General features: G+C 36.7%; 23 non-coding genes across 23 annotated transcripts; all 23 read left to right on the forward strand.

Annotated features, from left to right (window-relative positions):
* The first annotated feature begins 1150 nt into the window (after nucleotides 1-1150).
* TRNAK-UUU (transfer RNA lysine (anticodon UUU)) lies at nucleotides 1151-1223 on the forward strand. The gene has a single exon. It is a non-coding gene; the product is annotated as a tRNA-Lys (tRNA).
* A 276-nt stretch (nucleotides 1224-1499) lies between these two features.
* TRNAK-UUU (transfer RNA lysine (anticodon UUU)) lies at nucleotides 1500-1572 on the forward strand. The gene has a single exon. It is a non-coding gene; the product is annotated as a tRNA-Lys (tRNA).
* A 1291-nt stretch (nucleotides 1573-2863) lies between these two features.
* On the forward strand, nucleotides 2864-2936 carry TRNAK-UUU (transfer RNA lysine (anticodon UUU)). The gene has a single exon. It is a non-coding gene; the product is annotated as a tRNA-Lys (tRNA).
* A 1595-nt stretch (nucleotides 2937-4531) lies between these two features.
* TRNAK-UUU (transfer RNA lysine (anticodon UUU)) lies at nucleotides 4532-4604 on the forward strand. The gene has a single exon. It is a non-coding gene; the product is annotated as a tRNA-Lys (tRNA).
* A 1253-nt stretch (nucleotides 4605-5857) lies between these two features.
* On the forward strand, nucleotides 5858-5930 carry TRNAK-UUU (transfer RNA lysine (anticodon UUU)). Its single transcript has one exon. It is a non-coding gene; the product is annotated as a tRNA-Lys (tRNA).
* A 957-nt stretch (nucleotides 5931-6887) lies between these two features.
* Nucleotides 6888-6960, forward strand: TRNAK-UUU (transfer RNA lysine (anticodon UUU)). Its single transcript has one exon. It is a non-coding gene; the product is annotated as a tRNA-Lys (tRNA).
* Nucleotides 6961-7917: 957 nt separating this feature from the next.
* TRNAK-UUU (transfer RNA lysine (anticodon UUU)) lies at nucleotides 7918-7990 on the forward strand. The gene has a single exon. It is a non-coding gene; the product is annotated as a tRNA-Lys (tRNA).
* A 276-nt stretch (nucleotides 7991-8266) lies between these two features.
* TRNAK-UUU (transfer RNA lysine (anticodon UUU)) lies at nucleotides 8267-8339 on the forward strand. Its single transcript has one exon. It is a non-coding gene; the product is annotated as a tRNA-Lys (tRNA).
* A 1640-nt stretch (nucleotides 8340-9979) lies between these two features.
* On the forward strand, nucleotides 9980-10052 carry TRNAK-UUU (transfer RNA lysine (anticodon UUU)). Its single transcript has one exon. It is a non-coding gene; the product is annotated as a tRNA-Lys (tRNA).
* A 1974-nt stretch (nucleotides 10053-12026) lies between these two features.
* On the forward strand, nucleotides 12027-12099 carry TRNAK-UUU (transfer RNA lysine (anticodon UUU)). Its single transcript has one exon. It is a non-coding gene; the product is annotated as a tRNA-Lys (tRNA).
* Nucleotides 12100-13391: 1292 nt separating this feature from the next.
* Nucleotides 13392-13464, forward strand: TRNAK-UUU (transfer RNA lysine (anticodon UUU)). The gene has a single exon. It is a non-coding gene; the product is annotated as a tRNA-Lys (tRNA).
* A 276-nt stretch (nucleotides 13465-13740) lies between these two features.
* Nucleotides 13741-13813, forward strand: TRNAK-UUU (transfer RNA lysine (anticodon UUU)). The gene has a single exon. It is a non-coding gene; the product is annotated as a tRNA-Lys (tRNA).
* A 1974-nt stretch (nucleotides 13814-15787) lies between these two features.
* Nucleotides 15788-15860, forward strand: TRNAK-UUU (transfer RNA lysine (anticodon UUU)). The gene has a single exon. It is a non-coding gene; the product is annotated as a tRNA-Lys (tRNA).
* Nucleotides 15861-17151: 1291 nt separating this feature from the next.
* On the forward strand, nucleotides 17152-17224 carry TRNAK-UUU (transfer RNA lysine (anticodon UUU)). Its single transcript has one exon. It is a non-coding gene; the product is annotated as a tRNA-Lys (tRNA).
* A 2658-nt stretch (nucleotides 17225-19882) lies between these two features.
* Nucleotides 19883-19955, forward strand: TRNAK-UUU (transfer RNA lysine (anticodon UUU)). The gene has a single exon. It is a non-coding gene; the product is annotated as a tRNA-Lys (tRNA).
* A 260-nt stretch (nucleotides 19956-20215) lies between these two features.
* On the forward strand, nucleotides 20216-20288 carry TRNAK-UUU (transfer RNA lysine (anticodon UUU)). Its single transcript has one exon. It is a non-coding gene; the product is annotated as a tRNA-Lys (tRNA).
* Nucleotides 20289-21580: 1292 nt separating this feature from the next.
* On the forward strand, nucleotides 21581-21659 carry TRNAL-CAG (transfer RNA leucine (anticodon CAG)). Its single transcript is given in 2 exon segments — nucleotides 21581-21617; nucleotides 21624-21659. It is a non-coding gene; the product is annotated as a tRNA-Leu (tRNA).
* A 611-nt stretch (nucleotides 21660-22270) lies between these two features.
* TRNAK-UUU (transfer RNA lysine (anticodon UUU)) lies at nucleotides 22271-22343 on the forward strand. Its single transcript has one exon. It is a non-coding gene; the product is annotated as a tRNA-Lys (tRNA).
* Nucleotides 22344-22603: 260 nt separating this feature from the next.
* Nucleotides 22604-22676, forward strand: TRNAK-UUU (transfer RNA lysine (anticodon UUU)). Its single transcript has one exon. It is a non-coding gene; the product is annotated as a tRNA-Lys (tRNA).
* Nucleotides 22677-23285: 609 nt separating this feature from the next.
* TRNAK-UUU (transfer RNA lysine (anticodon UUU)) lies at nucleotides 23286-23358 on the forward strand. Its single transcript has one exon. It is a non-coding gene; the product is annotated as a tRNA-Lys (tRNA).
* Nucleotides 23359-24650: 1292 nt separating this feature from the next.
* Nucleotides 24651-24729, forward strand: TRNAL-CAG (transfer RNA leucine (anticodon CAG)). The gene is given in 2 exon segments: nucleotides 24651-24687; nucleotides 24694-24729. It is a non-coding gene; the product is annotated as a tRNA-Leu (tRNA).
* Nucleotides 24730-25340: 611 nt separating this feature from the next.
* On the forward strand, nucleotides 25341-25413 carry TRNAK-UUU (transfer RNA lysine (anticodon UUU)). Its single transcript has one exon. It is a non-coding gene; the product is annotated as a tRNA-Lys (tRNA).
* A 1624-nt stretch (nucleotides 25414-27037) lies between these two features.
* TRNAK-UUU (transfer RNA lysine (anticodon UUU)) lies at nucleotides 27038-27110 on the forward strand. Its single transcript has one exon. It is a non-coding gene; the product is annotated as a tRNA-Lys (tRNA).
* Nucleotides 27111-27550: the final 440 nt, after the last annotated feature.

Raw genomic sequence — 27550 nt, forward strand, 5'->3', positions numbered from 1 at the left:
TATCATACTTTTAGTGATAGAGAGATTTTCCTACTTTAGTAATTGCACAGTAGTTGTCACCATTTGAATTTACTTGGTTTTAGTATTACGAACTTTCTATAGGTTTGCGACAAACTCCAGAAGAGCTTGGAGTCGGTAAAACATCAGAACTTTAATCTGAGGGTCCAGGGTTCAAGTCCCTGTTCGGGCGAGTGTCTTTTAAGCAATGTGTCATTTTTGTGAAATGGAACATAGTGCAGAGTGGGAAAATCACAAACTGTTTAAGAATGTACACCTTCAACCAAGAGGCAAATTAAATGTATTTCATCAATAGACACTAAATGTCAAGCTATTCAGATAATACTTTTAGTGATAGAGAGATTTTTCAACTTTAGTAATTGCACAGTAACTAGTAGTTGTCATCATTTGATATGACTTGTTTTTTGTATTACGAACTTTCTGCATTTTTGCGACCTATCACAGAAGAGCCTGGATAGCTCAGTCGGTAGAGCATCAGACTTTTAATCTGAGGGTCCAGGGTTCAAGTCCCTGTTCGGTTGAGTGTTTTTTAAGCAATGTGTCGTTTTTGTGAAATGGAACATAGTGCAGAGTGGGAAAATCACAAACTGTTTAAGAATGTACACCTTCAACCAAGAGGCAAATTAAATGTATTTCACCAATAGACACTAAATGTCAAGCTATTCATATCATACTTTTAGTGATAGAGAGATTTTCCTACTTTAGTAATTGCACAGTAGTTGTCACCATTTGAATTTACTTGGTTTTAGTATTACGAACTTTCTATAGGTTTGCGACAAACTCCAGAAGAGCCTGGAGTCGGTAAAACATCAAAACTTTAATCTGAGGGTCCAGGGTTCAAGTCCCTGTTCGGGCGAGTGTCTTTTAAGCAATGTGTCGTTTTTGTGAAATGGAACATAGTGCAGAGTGGGAAAATCACAAACTGTTTAAGAATGTACACCTTCAACCAAGAGGCAAATTAAATGTATTTCATCAATAGACACTAAATGTCAAGCTATTCAGATAATACTTTTAGTGATAGAGAGATTTTCCAACTTTAGTAATTGCACAGTAACTAGTAGTTGTCATCATTTGATATGACTTGTTTTTTGTATTACGAACTTTCTGCATTTTTGCAACCTATCACAGAAGAGCCTGGATAGCTCAGTCGGTAGAGCATCAGACTTTTAATCTGAGGGTCCAGGGATCAAGTCCCTGTTCGGGCGAGTGTCTTTTAAGCAATGTGTCGTTTTTGTGAAATGGAACTTAGTGCAGAGTGGGAAAATCACAAACTGTTTAAGAATGCACACTTTCAACCAAGAGGCAAATTAAATGTATTTCATCAAGAGACACTAAATGTCAAGCTTTTCAGTTCATACTTTTAGTGATAGAGAGATTTTCCAACTTTAGTAATTGCACAGTAACTAGTAGTTGTCATCATTTGATATGACTTGTTTTTTGTATTACGAACTTTCTGCATTTTTGCAACCTATCACAGAAGAGCCTGGATAGCTCAGTCGGTAGAGCATCAGACTTTTAATCTGAGGGTACAGGGTTCAAGTCCCTGTTCGGGCGAGTGTCTTTTAAGCAACGTATCATTTTGTGAAATGGAACATATTGCAGAGTGGGAAAATCACAAACTGTTTAAGAATGTACACCTTCAACCAAGAGGCAAATTAAATGTATTTCATCAATAGACACTAAATGTCAAGCTATTCAGATCATACTTTTAGTGATAGAGAGATTTTCCTACTTTAGTAATTGCACAGTAGTTGTCACCATTTGAATTTACTTGGTTTTAGTATTATGAACTTTCTATAGGTTTTCGACAGACTCCAGAAGAGCCTGGAGTTGGTAAAACATCAGAACTTTAATCTGAGGGTCCAGGGTTCTAGTCCCTGTTCGGGCGAGTGTCTTTTAAGCAATGTGTGTTTTTGTGAAATGGAACATAGTGCAGAGTGGGAAAATCACAAACTGTTTAAGAATGTACACCTTCAACCAAGAGGCAAATTAAATGTATTTCATCAAGAGACACTAAATGTCAAGCTTTTCAGTTCATACTTTTAGTGATAGAGAGATTTTCCTACTTTAGTAATTGCACAGTAACTACTAGTTGTCATCATTTGAAATGACTTGTTTTTTGTATTACAAACTTTCTGCATTTTTGCGACCTATCACAGAAGAGCCTGGATAGCTCAGTAGGTAGAGCATCAGACTTTTAATCTGAGAGTACAGGGTTCAAGTCCCTGTTCGGGCGATTGTCTTTTAAGCAATGTGTCATTTTGTGAAATGGAACATAGTGCAGAGTGGGAAAATCACAAACTGTTTAAGAATGTACACCTTCAACCAAGAGGCAAATTAAATGTATTTCATCAATAGACACTAAATGTCAAGCTATTCATATCATACTTTTAGTGATAGAGAGACTTTCCTACTTTAGTAATTGCACAGTAGTTGTTACCATTTGAATTTACTTGTTTTAGTATTACGAACTTTCTATAGGTTTGCGACAGACTCCAGAAGAGCCTGGAGTCGGTAAAACATCAGAACTTTAATCTGAGGGTCAAGGGTTCAAGTTCCTGTTCGGGCGAGTGTCTTTTAAGCAATGTGTCATTTTTGTGAAATGGAACATAGTTCAGAGTGGGAAAATCACAAACTGTTTAAGAATGTACACCTTCAACCAAGAGGCAAATTAAATGTATTTCATAAATAGACACTAAATGTCAAGCTACTCAGATAATACTTTTAGTGATAGAGAGATTTTCCAACTTTAGTAATTGCACAGTAACTAGTAGTTGTCATCATTTCATATGACTTGTTTTTTGTATTACGAACTTTCTGCATTTTTGCGACCTATCACAGAAGAGCCTGGATAGCTCAGTCGGTAGAGCATCAGACTTTTAATCTGAGGGTACAGGGTTCAAGTCCCTGTTCGGGCGAGTGTCTTTTAAGCAACGTATCATTTTGTGAAATGGAACATATTGCAGAGTGGGAAAATCACAAACTGTTTAAGAATGTACACCTTCAACCAAGAGGCAAATTAAATGTATTTCATCAATAGACACTAAATGTCAAGCTATTCAGATCATACTTTTAGTGATAGAGAGATTTTCCTACTTTAGTAATTGCACAGTAGTTGTCACCATTTGAATTTACTTGGTTTTAGTATTATGAACTTTCTATAGGTTTTCGACAGACTCCAGAAGAGCCTGGAGTTGGTAAAACATCAGAACTTTAATCTTTTAAGCAATGTGTGTTTTTGTGAAATGGAACATAGTGCAGAGTGGGAAAATCACAAACTGTTTAAGAATGTACACCTTCAACCAAGAGGCAAATTAAATGTATTTCATCAAGAGACACTAAATGTCAAGCTTTTCAGTTCATACTTTTAGTGATAGAGAGATTTTCCTACTTTAGTAATTGCACAGTAACTACTAGTTGTCATCATTTGAAATGACTTGTTTTTTGTATTACGAACTTTCTATAGGTTTGCGACAGACTCCAGAAGAGCCTGGAGTCGGTAAAACATCAGAACTTTAATCTGAGGGTCAAGGGTTCAAGTTCCTGTTCGGGCGAGTGTCTTTTAAGCAATGTGTCATTTTTGTGAAATGGAACATAGTTCAGAGTGGGAAAATCACAAACTGTTTAAGAATGTACACCTTCAACCAAGAGGCAAATTAAATGTATTTCATCAAGAGACACTAAATGTCAAGCTTTTCAGTTCATACTTTTAGTGATAGAGAGATTTTCCTACTTTAGTAATTGCACAGTAACTAGTAGTTGTCATCATTTGAAATGACTTGTTTTTTGTATTACGAACTTTCTGCATTTTTGTGACCTATCACAGAAGAGCCTGGATAGCTCAGTCGGTAGAGCATCTGACTTTTAATCTGAGGGTCCAGGGTTCAAGGGTCTGTTCGGGCGAGTGTCTTTTAAGCAATGTGTCATTTTGTGAAATGGAACATAGTGCAGAGTGGGAAAATCACAAACTGTTTAAGAATGTACACCTTCAACCAAGAGGCAAATTAAATGTATTTCACCAATAGACACTAAATGTCAAGCTATTCGTATCATACTTTTAGTGATAGAGAGATTTTCCTACTTTAGTAATTGCACAGTAGTTGTCACCATTTGAATTTACTTGGTTTTAGTATTACGAACTTTCTATAGGTTTGCGACAAACTCCAGAAGAGCCTGGAGTCGGTAAAACATCAGAACTTTAATCTGAGGGTCCAGGGTTCAAGTCCCTGTTCGGGCGAGTGTCTTTTAAGCAATGTGTCGTTTTTGTGAAATGGAACATAGTGCAGAGTGGGAAAATCACAAACTGTTTAAGAATGTACACCTTCAACCAAGAGGCAAATTAAATGTATTTCATAAATAGACACTAAATGTCAAGCTATTCAGATAATACTTTTAGTGATAGAGAGATTTTCCAACTTTAGTAATTGCACAGTAACTAGTAGTTGTCATCATTTCATATGACTTGTTTTTTGTATTACGAACTTTCTGCATTTTTGCAACCTATCACAGAAGAGCCTGGATAGCTCAGTCGGTAGAGCATCAGACTTTTAATCTGAGGGTACAGGGTTCAAGTCCCTGTTCAGGCGAGTGTCTTTTAAGCAACGTATCATTTTGTGAAATGGAACATATTGCAGAGTGGGAAAATCACAAACTGTTTAAGAATGTACACCTTCAACCAAGAGGCAAATTAAATGTATTTCATCAATAGACACTAAATGTCAAGCTATTCAGATCATACTTTTAGTGATAGAGAGATTTTTCCTACTTTAGTAATTGCACAGTAGTTGTCACCATTTGAATTTACTTGGTTTTAGTATTATGAACTTTCTATAGGTTTTCGACAGACTCCAGAAGAGCCTGGAGTTGGTAAAACATCAGAACTTTAATCTTTTAAGCAATGTGTGTTTTTGTGAAATGGAACATAGTGCAGAGTGGGAAAATCACAAACTGTTTAAGAATGTACACCTTCAACCAAGAGGCAAATTAAATGTATTTCATCAAGAGACACTAAATGTCAAGCTTTTCAGTTCATACTTTTAGTGATAGAGAGATTTTCCTACTTTAGTAATTGCACAGTAACTACTAGTTGTCATCATTTGAAATGACTTGTTTTTTGTATTACGAACTTTCTGCATTTTTGCGACCTATCACAGAAGAACCTGGATAGCTCAGTCGGTAGAGCATCAGACTTTTAATCTGAGGGTACAGGGTTCAAGTCCCTGTTCGGGCAAGTGTCTTTTAAGCAACGTATCATTTTGTGAAATGGAACATATTGCAGAGTGGGAAAATCACAAACTGTTTAAGAATGTACACCTTCAACCAAGAGGCAAATTAAATGTATTTCATCAATAGACACTAAATGTCAAGCTATTCAGATCATACTTTTAGTGATAGAGAGATTTTCCTACTTTAGTAATTGCACAGTAGTTGTCACCATTTGAATTTACTTGGTTTTAGTATTATGAACTTTCTATAGGTTTGCGACAGACTCCAGAAGAGCCTGGAGTTGGTAAAACATCAGAACTTTAATCTGAGGGTCCAGGGTTCAAGTCCCTGTTCGGGCGAGTGTCTTTTAAGCAATGTGTGTTTTTGTGAAATGGAACATAGTGCAGAGTGGGAAAATCACAAACTGTTTAAGAATGTACACCTTCAACCAAGAGGCAAATTAAATGTATTTCATCAAGAGACACTAAATGTCAAGCTTTTCAGTTCATACTTTTAGTGATAGAGAGATTTTCCTACTTTAGTAATTGCACAGTAACTACTAGTTGTCATCATTTGAAATGACTTGTTTTTTGTATTACGAACTTTCTGCATTTTTGCGACCTATCACAGGTGAGCCTGGATAGCTCAGTCGGTAGAGCATCAGACTTTTAATCTGAGGGTCCAGGGTTCAAGTCCCTGTTCGGGCGATTGTCTTTTAAGCAATGTGTCATTTTGTGAAATGGAACTTAGTGCAGAGTGGGAAAATCACAAACTGTTTAAAAATGTACACCTTCAACCAAGAGGCAAATTAAATGTATTTCATCAATAGACACTAAATGTCAAGCTATTCATATCATACTTTTAGTGATAGAGAGACTTTCCTACTTTAGTAATTGCACAGTAGTTGTTACCATTTGAATTTACTTGTTTTAGTATTACGAACTTTCTATAGGTTTGCGACAGACTCCAGAAGAGCCTGGAGTCGGTAAAACATCAGAACTTTAATCTGAGGGTCAAGGGTTCAAGTTCCTGTTCGGGCGAGTGTCTTTTAAGCAATGTGTCATTTTTGTGAAATGGAACATAGTTCAGAGTGGGAAAATCACAAACTGTTTAAGAATGTACACCTTCAACCAAGAGGCAAATTAAATGTATTTCATCAAGAGACACTAAATGTCAAGCTTTTCAGTTCATACTTTTAGTGATAGAGAGATTTTCCTACTTTAGTAATTGCACAGTAACTAGTAGTTGTCATCATTTGAAATGACTTGTTTTTTGTATTACGAACTTTCTGCATTTTTGCGACCTATCACAGAAGAGCCTGGATAGCTCAGTCGGTAGAGCATTTGACTTTTAATCTGAGGGTCCAGGGTTCAAGGGTCTGTTCGGTCGAGTGTCTTTTAAGCAATGTGTCATTTTGTGAAATGGAACATAGTGCAGAGTGGGAAAATCACAAACTGTTTAAGAATGTACACCTTCAACCAAGAGGCAAATTAAATGTATTTCACCAATAGACACTAAATGTCAAGCTATTCATATCATACTTTTAGTGATAGAGAGATTTTCCAACTTTAGTAATTGCACAGTAACTAGTAGTTGTCATCATTTGATATGACTTGTTTTTTGTATTACGAACTTTCTGCATTTTTGCAACCTATCACAGAAGAGCCTGGATAGCTCAGTCGGTAGAGCATCAGACTTTTAATCTGATTGTCCAGGGTTCAAGTCCCTGTTCGGGCGATTGTCTTTTAAGCAATGTGTCATTTTGTGAAATGGAACTTAGTGCAGAGTGGGAAAATCACAAACTGTTTAAGAATGTACACCTTCAACCAAGAGGCAAATTAAATGTATTTCATCAATAGACACTAAATGTCAAGCTATTCATATCATACTTTTAGTGATAGAGAGACTTTCCTACTTTAGTAATTGCACAGTAGTTGTTACCATTTGAATTTACTTGTTTTAGTATTACGAACTTTCTATAGGTTTGCGACAGACTCCAGAAGAGCCTGGAGTCGGTAAAACATCAGAACTTTAATCTGAGGGTCAAGGGTTCAAGTTCCTGTTCGGGCGAGTGTCTTTTAAGCAATGTGTCATTTTTGTGAAATGGAACATAGTTCAGAGTGGGAAAATCACAAACTGTTTAAGAATGTACACCTTCAACCAAGAGGCAAATTAAATGTATTTCATCAAGAGACACTAAATGTCAAGCTTTTCAGTTCATACTTTTAGTGATAGAGAGATTTTCCTACTTTAGTAATTGCACAGTAACTAGTAGTTGTCATCATTTGAAATGACTTGTTTTTTGTATTACGAACTTTCTGCATTTTTGCGACCTATCACAGAAGAGCCTGGATAGCTCAGTCGGTAGAGCATTTGACTTTTAATCTGAGGGTCCAGGGTTCAAGGGTCTGTTCGGTCGAGTGTCTTTTAAGCAATGTGTCATTTTGTGAAATGGAACATAGTGCAGAGTGGGAAAATCACAAACTGTTTAAGAATGTACACCTTCAACCAAGAGGCAAATTAAATGTATTTCACCAATAGACACTAAATGTCAAGCTATTCATATCATACTTTTAGTGATAGAGAGATTTTCCAACTTTAGTAATTGCACAGTAACTAGTAGTTGTCATCATTTCATATGACTTGTTTTTTGTATTACGAACTTTCTGCATTTTTGCAACCTATCACAGAAGAGCCTGGATAGCTCAGTCGGTAGAGCATCAGACTTTTAATCTGAGGGTCCAGGGTTCAAGTCCCTGTTCGGGCGAGTGTCTTTTAAGCAATGTGTCGTTTTTGTGAAATGGAACTTAGTGCAGAGTGGGAAAATCACAAACTGTTTAAGAATGCACACCTTCAACCAAGAGGCAAATTAAATGTATTTCATCAAGAGACACTAAATGTCAAGCTTTTCAGTTCATACTTTTAGTGATAGAGAGATTTTCCAACTTTAGTAATTGCACAGTAACTAGTAGTTGTCATCATTTGATATGACTTGTTTTTTGTATTACGAACTTTCTGCATTTTTGCGACCTATCACAGAAGAGCCTGGATAGCTCAGTCGGTAGAGCATCAGACTTTTAATCTGAGGGTACAGGGTTCAAGTCCCTGTTCGGGCGAGTGTCTTTTAAGCAACGTATCATTTTGTGAAATGGAACATATTGCAGAGTGGGAAAATCACAAACTGTTTAAGAATGTACACCTTCAACCAAGAGGCAAATTAAATGTATTTCATCAATAGACACTAAATGTCAAGCTATTCAGATCATACTTTTAGTGATAGAGAGATTTTCCTACTTTAGTAATTGCACAGTAGTTGTCACCATTTGAATTTACTTGGTTTTAGTATTATGAACTTTCTATAGGTTTTCGACAGACTCCAGAAGAGCCTGGAGTTGGTAAAACATCAGAACTTTAATCTGAGGGTCCAGGGTTCTAGTCCCTGTTCGGGCGAGTGTCTTTTAAGCAATGTGTGTTTTTGTGAAATGGAACATAGTGCAGAGTGGGAAAATCACAAACTGTTTAAGAATGTACACCTTCAACCAAGAGGCAAATTAAATGTATTTCATCAAGAGACACTAAATGTCAAGCTTTTCAGTTCATACTTTTAGTGATAGAGAGATTTTCCTACTTTAGTAATTGCACAGTAACTACTAGTTGTCATCATTTGAAATGACTTGTTTTTTGTATTACAAACTTTCTGCATTTTTGCGACCTATCACAGAAGAGCCTGGATAGCTCAGTAGGTAGAGCATCAGACTTTTAATCTGAGGGTACAGGGTTCAAGTCCCTGTTCGGGCGATTGTCTTTTAAGCAATGTGTCATTTTGTGAAATGGAACATAGTGCAGAGTGGGAAAAACACAAACTGTTTAAGAATGTACACCTTCAACCAAGAGGCAAATTAAATGTATTTCATCAATAGACACTAAATGTCAAGCTATTCATATCATACTTTTAGTGATAGAGAGACTTTCCTACTTTAGTAATTGCACAGTAGTTGTTACCATTTGAATTTACTTGTTTTAGTATTACGAACTTTCTATAGGTTTGTGACAGACTCCAGAAGAGCCTGGAGTCGGTAAAACATCAGAACTTTAATCTGAGGGTCAAGGGTTCAAGTTCCTGTTCGGGCGAGTGTCTTTTAAGCAATGTGTCATTTTTGTGAAATGGAACATAGTGCAGAGTGGGAAAATCACAAACTGTTTAAGAATGTACACCTTCAACCAAGAGGCAAATTAAATGTATTTCACCAATAGACACTAAATGTCAAGCTATTCATATCATACTTTTAGTGATAGAGAGATTTTCCAACTTTAGTAATTGCACAGTAACTAGTAGTTGTCATCATTTCATATGACTTGTTTTTTGTATTACGAACTTTCTGCATTTTTGCAACCTATCACAGAAGAGCCTGGATAGCTCAGTCGGTAGAGCATCAGACTTTTAATCTGAGGGTCCAGTGTTCAAGTCCCTGTTCGGGCGAGTGTCTTTTAAGCAATGTGTCGTTTTTGTGAAATGGAACTTAGTGCAGAGTGGGAAAATCACAAACTGTTTAAGAATGCACACCTTCAACCAAGAGGCAAATTAAATGTATTTCATCAAGAGACACTAAATGTCAAGCTTTTCAGTTCATACTTTTAGTGATAGAGAGATTTTCCAACTTTAGTAATTGCACAGTAACTAGTAGTTGTCATCATTTGATATGACTTGTTTTTTGTATTACGAACTTTCTGCATTTTTGCGACCTATCACAGAAGAGCCTGGATAGCTCAGTCGGTAGAGCATCAGACTTTTAATCTGAGGGTACAGGGTTCAAGTCCCTGTTCGGGCGAGTGTCTTTTAAGCAACGTATCATTTTGTGAAATGGAACATATTGCAGAGTGGGAAAATCACAAACTGTTTAAGAATGTACACCTTCAACCAAGAGGCAAATTAAATGTATTTCATCAATAGACACTAAATGTCAAGCTATTCAGATCATACTTTTAGTGATAGAGAGATTTTCCTACTTTAGTAATTGCACAGTAGTTGTCACCATTTGAATTTACTTGGTTTTAGTATTATGAACTTTCTATAGGTTTTCGACAGACTCCAGAAGAGCCTGGAGTTGGTAAAACATCAGAACTTTAATCTGAGGGTCCAGGGTTCTAGTCCCTGTTCGGGCGAGTGTCTTTTAAGCAATGTGTGTTTTTGTGAAATGGAACATAGTGCAGAGTGGGAAAATCACAAACTGTTTAAGAATGTACACCTTCAACCAAGAGGCAAATTAAATGTATTTCATCAAGAGACACTAAATGTCAAGCTTTTCAGTTCATACTTTTAGTGATAGAGAGATTTTCCTACTTTAGTAATTGCACAGTAACTACTAGTTGTCATCATTTGAAATGACTTGTTTTTTGTATTACAAACTTTCTGCATTTTTGCGACCTATCACAGAAGAGCCTGGATAGCTCAGTAGGTAGAGCATCAGACTTTTAATCTGAGGGTACAGGGTTCAAGTCCCTGTTCGGGCGATTGTCTTTTAAGCAATGTGTCATTTTGTGAAATGGAACATAGTGCAGAGTGGGAAAATCACAAACTGTTTAAGAATGTACACCTTCAACCAAGAGGCAAATTAAATGTATTTCATCAATAGACACTAAATGTCAAGCTATTCATATCATACTTTTAGTGATAGAGAGACTTTCGTACTTTAGTAATTGCACAGTAGTTGTTACCATTTGAATTTACTTGTTTTAGTATTACGAACTTTCTATAGGTTTGCGACAGACTCCAGAAGAGCCTGGAGTCGGTAAAACATCAGAACTTTAATCTGAGGGTCAAGGGTTCAAGTTCCTGTTCGGGCGAGTGTCTTTTAAGCAATGTGTCATTTTTGTGAAATGGAACATAGTTCAGAGTGGGAAAATCACAAACTGTTTAAGAATGTACACCTTCAACCAAGAGGCAAATTAAATGTATTTCGTCAAGAGACACTAAATGTCAAGCTTTTCAGTTCATACTTTTAGTGATAGAGAGATTTTCCTACTTTAGTAATTGCACAGTAACTAGTAGTTGTCATCATTTGAAATGACTTGTTTTTTGTATTACGAACTTTCTGCATTTTTGCGACCTATCACAGAAGAGCCTGGATAGCTCAGTCGGTAGAGCATCTGACTTTTAATCTGAGGGTCCAGGGTTCAAGGGTCTGTTCGGGCGAGTGTCTTTTAAGCAATGTGTCATTTTGTGAAATGGAACATAGTGCAGAGTGGGAAAATCACAAACTGTTTAAGAATGTACACCTTCAACCAAGAGGCAAATTAAATGTATTTCACCAATAGACACTAAATGTCAAGCTATTCATATCATACTTTTAGTGATAGAGAGATTTTCCTACTTTAGTAATTGCACAGTAGTTGTCACCATTTGAATTTACTTGGTTTTAGTATTACGAACTTTCTATAGGTTTGCGACAAACTCCAGAAGAGCCTGGAGTTGGTAAAACATCAGAACTTTAATCTGAGGGTCCAGGGTTCAAGTCCCTGTTCGGGCGAGTGTCTTTTAAGCAATGTGTCGTTTTTGTGAAATGGAACATAGTGCAGAGTGGGAAAATCACAAACTGTTTAAGAATGTACATCTTCAACCAAGAGGCAAATTAAATGTATTTCATAAATAGACACTAAATGTCAAGCTATTCAGATAATACTTTTAGTGATAGAGAGATTTTCCAACTTTAGTAATTGCACAGTAACTAGTAGTTGTCATCATTTCATATGACTTGTTTTTTGTATTACGAACTTTCTGCATTTTTGCGACCTATCACAGAAGAGCCTGGATAGCTCAGTCGGTAGAGCATCAGACTTTTAATCTGAGGGTACAGGGTTCAAGTCCCTGTTCGGGCGAGTGTCTTTTAAGCAACGTATCATTTTGTGAAATGGAACATATTGCAGAGTGGGAAAATCACAAACTGTTTAAGAATGTACACCTTCAACCAAGAGGCAAATTAAATGTATTTCATCAATAGACACTAAATGTCAAGCTATTCAGATCATACTTTTAGTGATAGAGAGATTTTCCTACTTTAGTAATTGCACAGTAGTTGTCACCATTTGAATTTACTTGGTTTTAGTATTATGAACTTTCTATAGGTTTGCGACAGACTCCAGAAGAGCCTGGAGTTGGTAAAACATCAGAACTTTAATCTGAGGGTCCAGGGTTCAAGTCCCTGTTCGGGCGAGTGTCTTTTAAGCAATGTGTGTTTTTGTGAAATGGAACATAGTGCAGAGTGGGAAAATCACAAACTGTTTAAGAATGTACACCTTCAACCAAGAGGCAAATTAAATGTATTTCATCAAGAGACACTAAATGTCAAGCTTTTCAGTTCATACTTTTAGTGATAGAGAGATTTTCCTACTTTAGTAATTGCACAGTAACTACTAGTTGTCATCATTTGAAATGACTTGTTTTTTGTATTACGAACTTTCTGCATTTTTGCGACCTATCACAGAAGAGCCTGGATAGCTCAGTCGGTAGAGCATCTGACTTTTAATCTGAGGGTCCAGGGTTCAAGGGTCTGTTCGGGCGAGTGTCTTTTAAGCAATGTGTCATTTTGTGAAATGGAACATAGTGCAGAGTGGGAAAATCACAAACTGTTTAAGAATGTACACCTTCAACCAAGAGGCAAATTAAATGTATTTCACCAATAGACACTAAATGTCAAGCTATTCATATCATACTTTTAGTGATAGAGAGATTTTCCTACTTTAGTAATTGCACAGTAGTTGTCACCATTTGAATTTACTTGGTTTTAGTATTATGAACTTTCTATAGGTTTGCGACAAACTCCAGAAGAGCCTGGAGTCGGTAAAACATCAGAACTTTAATCTGAGGGTCCAGGGTTCAAGTCCCTGTTCGGGCGAGTGTCTTTTAAGCAATGTGTCGTTTTTGTGAAATGGAACATAGTGCAGAGTGGGAAAATCACAAACTGTTTAAGAATGTACATCTTCAACCAAGAGGCAAATTAAATGTATTTCATAAATAGACACTAAATGTCAAGCTATTCAGATAATACTTTTAGTGATAGAGAGATTTTCCAACTTTAGTAATTGCACAGTAACTAGTAGTTGTCATCATTTCATATGACTTGTTTTTTGTATTACGAACTTTCTGCATTTTTGCAACCTATCACAGAAGAGCCTGGATAGCTCAGTCGGTAGAGCATCAGACTTTTAATCTGAGGGTCCAGGGTTCAAGTCCCTGTTCGGGCGAGTGTCTTTTAAGCAATGTGTCGTTTTTGTGAAATGGAACTTAGTGCAGAGTGGGAAAATCACAAACTGTTTAAGAATGCACACCTTCAACCAAGAGGCAAATTAAATGTATTTCATCAAGAGACACTAAATGTCAAGCTTTTCAGTTCATACTTTTAGTGATAGAGAGATTTTCCAACTTTAGTAATTGCACAGTAACTAGTAGTTGTCATCATTTGATATGACTTGTTTTTTGTATTACGAACTTTCTGCATTTTTGCGACCAATCACAGAAGAGCCTGGATAGCTCAGTCGGTAGAGCATCAGACTTTTAATCTGAGGGTACAGGGTTCAAGTCCCTGTTCGGGCGAGTGTCTTTTAAGCAACGTATCATTTTGTGAAATGGAACATATTGCAGAGTGGGAAAATCACAAACTGTTTAAGAATGTACACCTTCAACCAAGAGGCAAATTAAATGTATTTCATCAATAGACACTAAATGTCAAGCTATTCAGATCATACTTTTAGTGATAGAGAGATTTTCCTACTTTAGTAATTGCACAGTAGTTGTCACCATTTGAATTTACTTGGTTTTAGTATTATGAACTTTCTATAGGTTTTCGACAGACTCCAGAAGAGCCTGGAGTTGGTAAAACATCAGAACTTTAATCTGAGGGTCCAGGGTTCTAGTCCCTGTTCGGGCGAGTGTCTTTTAAGCAATGTGTGTTTTTGTGAAATGGAACATAGTGCAGAGTGGGAAAATCACAAACTGTTTAAGAATGTACACCTTCAACCAAGAGGCAAATTAAATGTATTTCATCAAGAGACACTAAATGTCAAGCTTTTCAGTTCATACTTTTAGTGATAGAGAGATTTTCCTACTTTAGTAATTGCACAGTAACTACTAGTTGTCATCATTTGAAATTACTTGTTTTTTGTATTACAAACTTTCTGCATTTTTGCGACCTATCACAGAAGAGCCTGGATAGCTCAGTAGGTAGAGCATCAGACTTTTAATCTGAGGGTACAGGGTTCAAGTCCCTGTTCGGGCGATTGTCTTTTAAGCAATGTGTCATTTTGTGAAATGGAACATAGTGCAGAGTGGGAAAATCACAAACTGTTTAAGAATGTACACCTTCAACCAAGAGGCAAATTAAATGTATTTCATCAATAGACACTAAATGTCAAGCTATTCATATCATACTTTTAGTGATAGAGAGACTTTCCTACTTTAGTAATTGCACAGTAGTTGTTACCATTTGAATTTACTTGTTTTAGTATTACGAACTTTCTATAGGTTTGCGACAGACTCCAGAAGAGCCTGGAGTCGGTAAAACATCAGAACTTTAATCTGAGGGTCAAGGGTTCAAGTTCCTGTTCGGGCGAGTGTCTTTTAAGCAATGTGTCATTTTTGTGAAATGGAACATAGTTCAGAGTGGGAAAATCACAAACTGTTTAAGAATGTACACCTTCAACCAAGAGGCAAATTAAATGTATTTCGTCAAGAGACACTAAATGTCAAGCTTTTCAGTTCATACTTTTAGTGATAGAGAGATTTTCCTACTTTAGTAATTGCACAGTAACTAGTAGTTGTCATCATTTGAAATGACTTGTTTTTTGTATTACGAACTTTCTGCATTTTTGCGACCTATCACAGAAGAGCCTGGATAGCTCAGTCGGTAGAGCATCTGACTTTTAATCTGAGGGTCCAGGGTTCAAGGGTCTGTTCGGGCGAGTGTCTTTTAAGCAATGTGTCATTTTGTGAAATGGAACATAGTGCAGAGTGGGAAAATCACAAACTGTTTAAGAATGTACACCTTCAACCAAGAGGCAAATTAAATGTATTTCACCAATAGACACTAAATGTCAAGCTATTCATATCATACTTTTAGTGATAGAGAGATTTTCCTACTTTAGTAATTGCACAGTAGTTGTCACCATTTGAATTTACTTGGTTTTAGTATTACGAACTTTCTATAGGTTTGCGACAAACTCCAGAAGAGCCTGGAGTTGGTAAAACATCAGAACTTTAATCTGAGGGTCCAGGGTTCAAGTCCCTGTTCGGGCGAATGTCTTTTAAGCAATGTGTCGTTTTTGTGAAATGGAACATAGTGCAGAGTGGGAAAATCACAAACTGTTTAAGAATGTACATCTTCAACCAAGAGGCAAATTAAATGTATTTCATAAATAGACACTAAATGTCAAGCTATTCAGATAATACTTTTAGTGATAGAGAGATTTTCCAACTTTAGTAATTGCACAGTAACTAGTAGTTGTCATCATTTCATATGACTTGTTTTTTGTATTACGAACTTTCTGCATTTTTGCGACCTATCACAGAAGAGCCTGGATAGCTCAGTCGGTAGAGCATCAGACTTTTAATCTGAGGGTACAGGGTTCAAGTCCCTGTTCGGGCGAGTGTCTTTTAAGCAACGTATCATTTTGTGAAATGGAACATATTGCAGAGTGGGAAAATCACAAACTGTTTAAGAATGTACACCTTCAACCAAGAGGCAAATTAAATGTATTTCATCAATAGACACTAAATGTCAAGCTATTCAGATCATACTTTTAGTGATAGAGAGATTTTCCTACTTTAGTAATTGCACAGTAGTTGTCACCATTTGAATTTACTTGGTTTTAGTATTATGAACTTTCTATAGGTTTGCGACAGACTCCAGAAGAGCCTGGAGTTGGTAAAACATCAGAACTTTAATCTGAGGGTCCAGGGTTCAAGTCCCTGTTCGGGCGAGTGTCTTTTAAGCAATGTGTGTTTTTGTGAAATGGAACATAGTGCAGAGTGGGAAAATCACAAACTGTTTAAGAATGTACACCTTCAACCAAGAGGCAAATTAAATGTATTTCATCAAGAGACACTAAATGTCAAGCTTTTCAGTTCATACTTTTAGTGATAGAGAGATTTTCCTACTTTAGTAATTGCACAGTAACTACTAGTTGTCATCATTTGAAATGACTTGTTTTTTGTATTACGAACTTTCTGCATTTTTGCGACCTATCACAGAAGAGCCTGGATAGCTCAGTCGGTAGAGCATCTGACTTTTAATCTGAGGGTACAGGGTTCAAGTCCCTGTTCGGGCGAGTGTCTTTTAAGCAACGTATCATTTTGTGAAATGGAACATATTGCAGAGTGGGAAAATCACAAACTGTTTAAGAATGTACACCTTCAACCAAGAGGCAAATTAAATGTATTTCATCAATAGACACTAAATGTCAAGCTATTCAGATCATACTTTTAGTGATAGAGAGATTTTCCTACTTTAGTAATTGCACAGTAGTTGTCACCATTTGAATTTACTTGGTTTTAGTATTATGAACTTTCTATAGGTTTGCGACAGACTCCAGAAGAGCCTGGAGTTGGTAAAACATCAGAACTTTAATCTGAGGGTCCAGGGTTCAAGTCCCTGTTCGGGCGAGTGTCTTTTAAGCAATGTGTGTTTTTGTGAAATGGAACATAGTGCAGAGTGGGAAAATCACAAACTGTTTAAGAATGTACACCTTCAACCAAGAGGCAAATTAAATGTATTTCATCAAGAGACACTAAATGTCAAGCTTTTCAGTTCATACTTTTAGTGATAGAGAGATTTTCCTACTTTAGTAATTGCACAGTAACTACTAGTTGTCATCATTTGAAATGACTTGTTTTTTGTATTACGAACTTTCTGCATTTTTGCGACCTATCACAGATGAGCCTGGATAGCTCAGTCGGTAGAGCATCAGACTTTTAATCTGAGGGTCCAGGGTTCAAGTCCCTGTTTGGGCGATTGTCTTTTAAGCAATGTGTCATTTTGTGAAATGGAACATAGTGCAGAGTGGGAAAATCACAAACTGTTTAAGAATGTACACCTTCAACCAAGAGGCAAATTAAATGTATTTCATCAATAGACACTAAATGTCAAGCTATTCATATCATACTTTTAGTGATAGAGAGACTTTCCTACTTTAGTAATTGCACAGTAGTTGTTACCATTTGAATTTACTTGTTTTAGTATTACGAACTTTCTATAGGTTTGCGACAGACTCCAGAAGAGCCTGGAGTCGGTAAAACATCAGAACTTTAATCTGAGGGTCAAGGGTTCAAGTTCCTGTTCGGGCGAGTGTCTTTTAAGCAATGTGTCATTTTTGTGAAATGGAACATAGTTCAGAGTGGGAAAATCACAAACTGTTTAAGAATGTACACCTTCAACCAAGAGGCAAATTAAATGTATTTCATCAAGAGACACTAAATGTCAAGCTTTTCAGTTCATACTTTTAGTGATAGAGAGATTTTCCTACTTTAGTAATTGCACAGTAACTAGTAGTTGTCATCATTTGAAATGACTTGTTTTTTGTATTACGAACTTTCTGCATTTTTGCGACCTATCACAGAAGAGCCTGGATAGCTCAGTCGGTAGAGCATCTGACTTTTAATCTGAGGGTCCAGGGTTCAAGGGTCTGTTCGGGCGAGTGTCTTTTAAGCAATGTGTCATTTTGTGAAATGGAACATAGTGCAGAGTGGGAAAATCACAAACTGTTTAAGAATGTACACCTTCAACCAAGAGGCAAATTAAATGTATTTCACCAATAGACACTAAATGTCAAGCTATTCATATCATACTTTTAGTGATAGAGAGATTTTCCTACTTTAGTAATTGCACAGTAGTTGTCACCATTTGAATTTACTTGGTTTTAGTATTACGAACTTTCTATAGGTTTGCGACAAACTCCAGAAGAGCCTGGAGTCGGTAAAACATCAGAACTTTAATCTGAGGGTCCAGGGTTCAAGTCCCTGTTCGGGCGAGTGTCTTTTAAGCAATGTGTCATTTTTGTGAAATGGAACATAGTGCAGAGTGGGAAAATCACAAACTGTTTAAGAATATACATCTTCAACCAAGAGGCAAATTAAATGTATTTCATAAATAGACACTAAATGTCAAGCTATTCAGATAATACTTTTAGTGATAGAGAGATTTTCCAACTTTAGTAATTGCACAGTAACTAGTAGTTGTCATCATTTCATATGACTTGTTTTTTGTATTACGAACTTTCTGCATTTTTGCGACCTATCACAGAAGAGCCTGGATAGCTCAGTCGGTAGAGCATCAGACTTTTAATCTGAGGGTACAGGGTTCAAGTCCCTGTTCCGGCGAGTGTCTTTTAAGCAACGTATCATTTTGTGAAATGGAACATATTCCAGAGTGGGAAAATCACAAACTGTTTAAGAATGTACACCTTCAACCAAGAGGCAAATTAAATGTATTTCATCAATAGACACTAAATGTCAAGCTATTCAGATCATACTTTTAGTGATAGAGAGATTTTCCTACTTTAGTAATTGCACAGTAGTTGTCACCATTTGAATTTACTTGGTTTTAGTATTATGAACTTTCTATAGGTTTGCGACAGACTCCAGAAGAGCCTGGAGTCGGTAAAACATCAGAACTTTAATCTGAGGGTCAAGGGTTCAAGTTCCTGTTCGGGCGAGTGTCTTTTAAGCAATGTGTCATTTTTGTGAAATGGAACATAGTTCAGAGTGGGAAAATCACAAACTGTTTAAGAATGTACACCTTCAACCAAGAGGCAAATTAAATGTATTTCATCAAGAGACACTAAATGTCAAGCTTTTCAGTTCATACTTTTAGTGATAGAGAGATTTTCCTACTTTAGTAATTGCACAGTAACTAGTAGTTGTCATCATTTGAAATGACTTGTTTTTTGTATTACGAACTTTCTGCATTTTTGCGACCTATCACAGAAGAGCCTGGATAGCTCAGTCGGTAGAGCATCTGACTTTTAATCTGAGGGTCCAGGGTTCAAGGGTCTGTTCGGGCGAGTGTCTTTTAAGCAATGTGTCATTTTGTGAAATGGAACATAGTGCAGAGTGGGAAAATCACAAACTGTTTAAGAATGTACACCTTCAACCAAGAGGCAAATTAAATGTATTTCACCAATAGACACTAAATGTCAAGCTATTCATATCATACTTTTAGTGATAGAGAGATTTTCCTACTTTAGTAATTGCACAGTAGTTGTCACCATTTGAATTTACTTGGTTTTAGTATTACGAACTTTCTATAGGTTTGCGACAAACTCCAGAAGAGCCTGGAGTCGGTAAAACATCAGAACTTTAATCTGAGGGTCCACGGTTCAAGTCCCTGTTCGGGCGAGTGTCTTTTAAGCAATGTGTCGTTTTTGTGAAATGGAACATAGTGCAGAGTGGGAAAATCACAAACTGTTTAAGAATGTACACCTTCAACCAAGAGGCAAATTAAATGTATTTCATAAATAGACACTAAATGTCAAGCTATTCAGATAATACTTTTAGTGATAGAGAGATTTTCCAACTTTAGTAATTGCACAGTAACTAGTAGTTGTCATCATTTCATATGACTTGTTTTTTGTATTACGAACTTTCTGCATTTTTGCGACCTATCACAGAAGAGCATGGATAGCTCAGTCGGTAGAGCATCAGACTTTTAATCTGAGGGTCCAGGGTTCAAGTCCCTGTTCGGGCGAGTGTCTTTTAAGCAATGTGTAGTATTTGTGAAATGGAACATAGTGCAGAGTGTTTAAGAATGTACACCTTCAACCAAGATGCAAATTAAATGTATTTCATCAAGAGACACTAAATGTCAAGCTTTTCAGTTCATACTTTTAGTGATAGAGAGATTTTCCAACTTTAGTAATTGCACAGTAACTAGTAGTTGTCATCATTTGATATGACTTGTTTTTTGTATTACGAACTTTCTGCATTTTTGCGACCTATCACAGCTGAGCCTGGATAGCTCAGTCGGTAGAGCATCAGACTTTTAATCTGAGGGTCCAGGGTTCATGTCCCTGTTCGGGCGATTGTCTTTTAAGCAATGTGTCATTTTGTGAAATGGAACATAGTGCAGAGTGGGAAAATCACAAACTGTTTAAGAATGTACACCTTCAACCAAGAGGCAAATTAAATGTATTTCATCAATAGACACTAAATGTCAAGCTATTCATATCATACTTTTAGTGATAGAGAGACTTTCCTACTTTAGTAATTGCACAGTAGTTGTTACCATTTGAATTTACTTGTTTTAGTATTACGAACTTTCTATAGGTTTGCGACAGACTCCAGAAGAGCCTGGAGTCGGTAAAACATCAGAACTTTAATCTGAGGGTCAAGGGTTCAAGTTCCTGTTCGGGCGAGTGTCTTTTAAGCAATGTGTCATTTTTGTGAAATGGAACATAGTTCAGAGTGGGAAAATCACAAACTGTTTAAGAATGTACACCTTCAACCAAGAGGCAAATTAAATGTATTTCATCAAGAGACACTAAATGTCAAGCTTTTCAGTTCATACTTTTAGTGATAGAGAGATTTTCCTACTTTAGTAATTGCACAGTAACTAGTAGTTGTCATCATTTGAAATGACTTGTTTTTTGTATTACGAACTTTCTGCATTTTTGCGACCTATCACAGAAGAGCCTGGATAGCTCAGTCGGTAGAGCATCTGACTTTTAATCTGAGGGTCCAGGGTTCAAGGGTCTGTTCGGGCGAGTGTCTTTTAAGCAATGTGTCATTTTGTGAAATGGAACATAGTGCAGAGTGGGAAAATCACAAACTGTTTAAGAATGTACACCTTCAACCAAGAGGCAAATTAAATGTATTTCACCAATAGACACTAAATGTCAAGCTATTCATATCATACTTTTAGTGATAGAGAGATTTTCCTACTTTAGTAATTGCACAGTAGTTGTCACCATTTGAATTTACTTGGTTTTAGTATTACGAACTTTCTATAGGTTTGCGACAAACTCCAGAAGAGCCTGGAGTCGGTAAAACATCAGAACTTTAATCTGAGGGTCCACGGTTCAAGTCCCTGTTCGGGCGAGTGTCTTTTAAGCAATGTGTCGTTTTTGTGAAATGGAACATAGTGCAGAGTGGGAAAATCACAAACTGTTTAAGAATGTACACCTTCAACCAAGAGGCAAATTAAATGTATTTCATAAATAGACACTAAATGTCAAGCTATTCAGATAATACTTTTAGTGATAGAGAGATTTTCCAACTTTAGTAATTGCACAGTAACTAGTAGTTGTCATCATTTCATATGACTTGTTTTTTGTATTACGAACTTTCTGCATTTTTGCGACCTATCACAGAAGAGCCTGGATAGCTCAGTCGGTAGAGCATCAGACTCAGACTTTTAATCTGAGGGTCCAGGGTTCAAGTCCCTGTTCGGGTGAGTATTTTTTAAGCAATGTGTCATTTTTGTGAAATGGAACATAGTGCAGAGTGGGAAAATCACAAACTGTTTAAGAATGTACACCTTCAACCAAGAGGCAAATTAAATGTATTTCACCAATAGACACTAAATGTCAAGCTATTCATATCATACTTTTAGTGATAGAGAGATTTTCCTACTTTAGTAATTGCACAGTAGTTGTCACCATTTGAATTTACTTGGTTTTAGTATTACGAACTTTCTATAGGTTTGCGACAAACTCCAGAAGAGCCTGGAGTCGGTAAAACATCAGAACTTTAATCTGAGGGTCCAGGGTTCAAGTCCCTGTTCGGGCGAGTGTCTTTTAAGCAATGTGTCGTTTTTGTGAAATGGAACATAGTGCAGAGTGGGAAAATCACAAACTGTTTAAGAATGTACACCTTCAACCAAGAGGCAAATTAAATGTATTTCATCAATAGACACTAAATGTCAAGCTATTCAGATAATACTTTTAGTGATAGAGAGATTTTTCAACTTTAGTAATTGCACAGTAACTAGTAGTTGTCATCATTTGATATGACTTGTTTTTTGTATTACGAACTTTCTGCATTTTTGCGACCTATCACAGAAGAGCATGGATAGCTCAGTCGGTAGAGCATCAGACTTTTAATCTGAGGGTCCAGGGTTCAAGTCCCTGTTCGGGCGAGTGTCTTTTAAGCAATGTGTAGTATTTGTGAAATGGAACATAGTGCAGAGTGTTTAAGAATGTACACCTTCAACCAAGATGCAAATTAAATGTATTTCATCAAGAGACACTAAATGTCAAGCTTTTCAGTTCATACTTTTAGTGATAGAGAGATTTTCCAACTTTAGTAATTGCACAGTAACTAGTAGTTGTCATCATTTGATATGACTTGTTTTTTGTATTACGAACTTTCTGCATTTTTGCGACCTATTACAGCTGAGCCTGGATAGCTCAGTCGGTAGAGCATCAGACTTTTAATCTGAGGGTCCAGGGTTCAAGTCCCTGTTCGGGCGATTGTCTTTTAAGCAATGTGTCATTTTGTGAAATGGAACATAGTGCAGAGTGGGAAAATCACAATCTGTTTAAGAATGTACACCTTCAACCAAGAGGCAAATTAAATGTATTTCATCAATAGACACTAAATGTCAAGCTATTCATATCATACTTTTAGTGATAGAGAGACTTTCCTACTTTAGTAATTGCACAGTAGTTGTTACCATTTGAATTTACTTGTTTTAGTATTACGAACTTTCTATAGGTTTGCGACAGACTCCAGAAGAGCCTTGAGTCGGTAAAACATCAGAACTTTAATCTGAGGGTCAAGGGTTCAAGTTCCTGTTCGGGCGAGTGTCTTTTAAGCAATGTGTCATTTTTGTGAAATGGAACATAGTTCAGAGTGGGAAAATCACAAACTGTTTAAGAATGTACACCTTCAACCAAGAGGCAAATTAAATGTATTTCATCAAGAGACACTAAATGTCAAGCTTTTCAGTTCATACTTTTAGTGATAGAGAGATTTTCCAACTTTAGTAATTGCACAGTAACTAGTAGTTGTCATCATTTGATATGACTTGTTTTTTGTATTACGAACTTTCTGCATTTTTGCGACCTATTACAGCTGAGCCTGGATAGCTCAGTCGGTAGAGCATCAGACTTTTAATCTGAGGGTCCAGGGTTCAAGTCCCTGTTCGGGCGATTGTCTTTTAAGCAATGTGTCATTTTGTGAAATGGAACATAGTGCAGAGTGGGAAAATCACAATCTGTTTAAGAATGTACACCTTCAACCAAGAGGCAAATTAAATGTATTTCATCAATAGACACTAAATGTCAAGCTATTCATATCATACTTTTAGTGATAGAGAGACTTTCCTACTTTAGTAATTGCACAGTAGTTGTTACCATTTGAATTTACTTGTTTTAGTATTACAAACTTTCTATAGGTTTGCGACAGACTCCAGAAGAGCCTTGAGTCGGTAAAACATCAGAACTTTAATCTGAGGGTCAAGGGTTCAAGTTCCTGTTCGGGCGAGTGTCTTTTAAGCAATGTGTCATTTTTGTGAAATGGAACATAGTTCAGAGTGGGAAAATCACAAACTGTTTAAGAATGTACACCTTCAACCAAGAGGCAAATTAAATGTATTTCATCAAGAGACACTAAATGTCAAGCTTTTCAGTTCATACTTTTAGTGATAGAGAGATTTTCCTACTTTAGTAATTGCACAGTAAGTAGTAGTTGTCATCATTTGAAATGACTTGTTTTTTGTATTACGAACTTTCTGCATTTTTGCGACCTATCACAGAAGAGCCTGGATAGCTCAGTCGGTAGAGCATCAGACTTTTAATTTGAGGGTCCAGGGTTCAAGGGTCTGTTCGGGCGAGAGTCTTTTAAGCAATGTGTCATTTTGTGAAATGGAACATAGTGCAGAGTGGGAAAATCACAAACTGTTTAAGAATGTACACCTTCAACCAAGAGGCAAATTAAATGTATTTCACCAATAGACACTAAATGTCAAGCTATTCATATCATACTTTTAGTGATAGAGAGATTTTCCTATTTTAGTAATTGCACAGTAGTTGTCACCATTTGAATTTACTTGGTTTTAGTATTACGAACTTTCTATAGGTTTGCGACAAACTCCAGAAGAGCCTGGAGTCGGTAAAACATCAGAACTTTAATCTGAGGGTCCAGGGTTCAAGTCCCTGTTCGGGCGAGTGTCTTTTAAGCAATGTGTCGTTTTTGTGAAATGGAACATAGTGCAGAGTGGGAAAATCACAAACTGTTTAAGAATGTACACCTTCAACCAAGAGGCAAATTAAATGTATTTCATAAATAGACACTAAATGTCAAGCTATTCAGATAATACTTTTAGTGATAGAGAGATTTTCCAACTTTAGTAATTGCACAGTAACTAGTAGTTGTCATCATTTCATATGACTTGTTTTTTGTATTACGAACTTTCTGCATTTTTGCGACCTATCACAGAAGAGCCTGGATAGCTCAGTCGGTAGAGCATCAGACTCAGACTTTTAATCTGAGGGTCCAGGGTTCAAGTCCCTCTTCGGGTGAGTGTTTTTTAAGCAATGTGTCGTTTTTGTGAAATGGAACATAGTGCAGAGTGGGAAAATCACAAACTGTTTAAGAATGTACACCTTCAACCAAGAGGCAAATTAAATGTATTTCACCAATAGACACTAAATGTCAAGCTATTCATATCATACTTTTAGTGATAGAGAGATTTTCCTACTTTAGTAATTGCACAGTAGTTGTCACCATTTGAATTTACTTGGTTTTAGTATTACGAACTTTCTATAGGTTTGCGACAAACTCCAGAAGAGCCTGGAGTCGGTAAAACATCAGAACTTTAATCTGAGGGTCCAGGGTTCAAGTCCCTGTTCGGGCGAGTGTCTTTTAAGCAATGTGTCGTTTTTGTGAAATGGAACATAGTGCAGAGTGGGAAAATCACAAACTGTTGAAGAATGTACACCTTCAACCAAGAGGCAAATTAAATGTATTTCATCAATAGACACTAAATGTCAAGCTATTCAGATAATACTTTTAGTGATAGAGAGATTTTTCAACTTTAGTAATTGCACAGTAACTAGTAGTTGTCATCATTTGATATGACTTGTTTTTTGTATTACGAACTTTCTGCATTTTTGCGACCTATCACAGAAGAGCCTGGATAGCTCAGTCGGTAGAGCATCAGACTTTTAATCTGAGGGTCCAGGGTTCAAGTCCCTGTTCGGGCGAGTGTCTTTTAAGCAATGTGTAGTATTTGTGAAATGGAACATAGTGCAGAGTGTTTAAGAATGTACACCTTCAACAAAGAGGCAAATTAAATGTATTTCATCAAGAGACACTAAATGTCAAGCTTGTCAGTTCATACTTTTAGTGATAGAGAGATTTTCCAACTTTAGTAATTGCACAGTAACTAGTAGTTGTCATCATTTGATATGACTTGTTTTTTGTATTACGAACTTTCTGCATTTTTGCGACCTATCACAGAAGAGCCTGGATAGCTCAGTCGGTAGATCATCAGACTTTTAATCTGAGGGTACAGGGTTCAAGTCCCTGTTCGGGCGAGTGTCTTTTAAGCAACGTATCATTTTGTGAAATGGAACATATTGCAGAGTGGGAAAATCACAAACTGTTTAAGAATGTACACCTTCAACCAAGAGGCAAATTAAATGTATTTCATCAATAGACACTAAATGTCAAGCTATTCAGATCATACTTTTAGTGATAGAGAGATTTTCCTACTTTAGTAATTGCACAGTAGTTGTCACCATTTGAATTTACTTGGTTTTAGTATTATGAACTTTCTATAGGTTTTCGACAGACTCCAGAAGAGCCTGGAGTTGGTAAATCATCAGAACTTTAATCTGAGGGTCCAGGGTTCTAGTCCCTGTTCGGGCGAGTGTCTTTTAAGCAATGTGTGTTTTTGTGAAATGGAACATAGTGCAGAGTGGGAAAATCACAAACTGTTTAAGAATGTACACCTTCAACCAAGAGGCAAATTAAATGTATTTCATCAAGAGACACTAAATGTCAAGCTTTTCAGTTCATACTTTTAGTGATAGAGAGATTTTCCTACTTTAGTAATTGCACAGTAACTACTAGTTGTCATCATTTGAAATGACTTGTTTTTTGTATTACGAACTTTCTGCATTTTTGCGACCTATCACAGAAGAGCCTGGATAGCTCAGTCGGTAGAGCATCAGACTTTTAATCTGAGGGAACAGGGTTCAAGTCCCTGCTCGGGCGAGTGTCTTTTAAGCAACGTATCATTTTGTGAAATGGAACATATTGCAGAGTGGGAAAATCACAAACTGTTTAAGAATGTACACCTTCAACCAAGAGGCAAATTAAATGTATTTCATCAATAGACACTAAATGTCAAGCTATTCAGATCATACTTTTAGTGATAGAGAGATTTTCCTACTTTAGTAATTGCACAGTAGTTGTCACCATTTGAATTTACTTGGTTTTAGTATTATGAACTTTCTATAGGTCTGCGACAGACTCCAGAAAAGCCTGGAGTCGGTAAAACATCAGAACTTTAATCTGAGGGTCCAGGGTTCAAGTCCCTGTTCGGGCGAGTGTCTTTTAAGCAATGTGTGTTTTTGTGAAATGGAACATAGTGCAGAGTGGGAAAATCACAAACTGTTTAACAATGTACACCTTCAACCAAGAGGCAAATTAAATGTATTTCATCAAGAGACACTAAATGTCAAGCTTTTCAGTTCATACTTTTAGTGATAGAGAGATTTTCCAACTTTAGTAATTGCACAGTAACTAGTAGTTGTCATCATTTGATATGAATTATTTTTTGTATTACAAACTTTCTGCATTTTTGCGACCTATCACAGAAGAGCCTGGATAGCTCAGTCGGTAGAGCATCAGACTTTTAATCTGAGGGTACAGGGTTCAAGTCCCTGTTTGGGCGAGTGTCTTTTAAGCAACGTATCATTTTGTGAAATGGAACATATTGCAGAGTGGGAAAATCACAAACTGTTTAAGAATGTACACCTTCAACCAAGAGGCAAATTAAATGTATTTCATCAATAGACACTAAATGTCAAGCTATTCAGATCATACTTTTAGTGATAGAGAGATTTTCCTACTTTAGTAATTGCACAGTAGTTGTCACCATTTGAATTTACTTGGTTTTAGTATTATGAACTTTCTATAGGTCTGCGACAGACTCCAGAAGAGCCTGGAGTCGGTAAAACATCAGAACTTTAATCTGAGGGTCCAGGGTTCAAGTCCCTGTTCGGGCGAGTGTCTTTTAAGCAATGTGTGTTTTTGTGAAATGGAACATAGTGCAGAGTGGGAAAATCACAAACTGTTTAAGAATGTACACCTTCAACCAAGAGGCAAATTAAA

This window comes from Taudactylus pleione, unplaced genomic scaffold (genome assembly GCF_031769625.1).
Source record: "Taudactylus pleione unplaced genomic scaffold, aTauple2 ptg000454l, whole genome shotgun sequence".
NCBI lineage: Eukaryota > Metazoa > Chordata > Amphibia > Anura > Myobatrachidae > Taudactylus > Taudactylus pleione.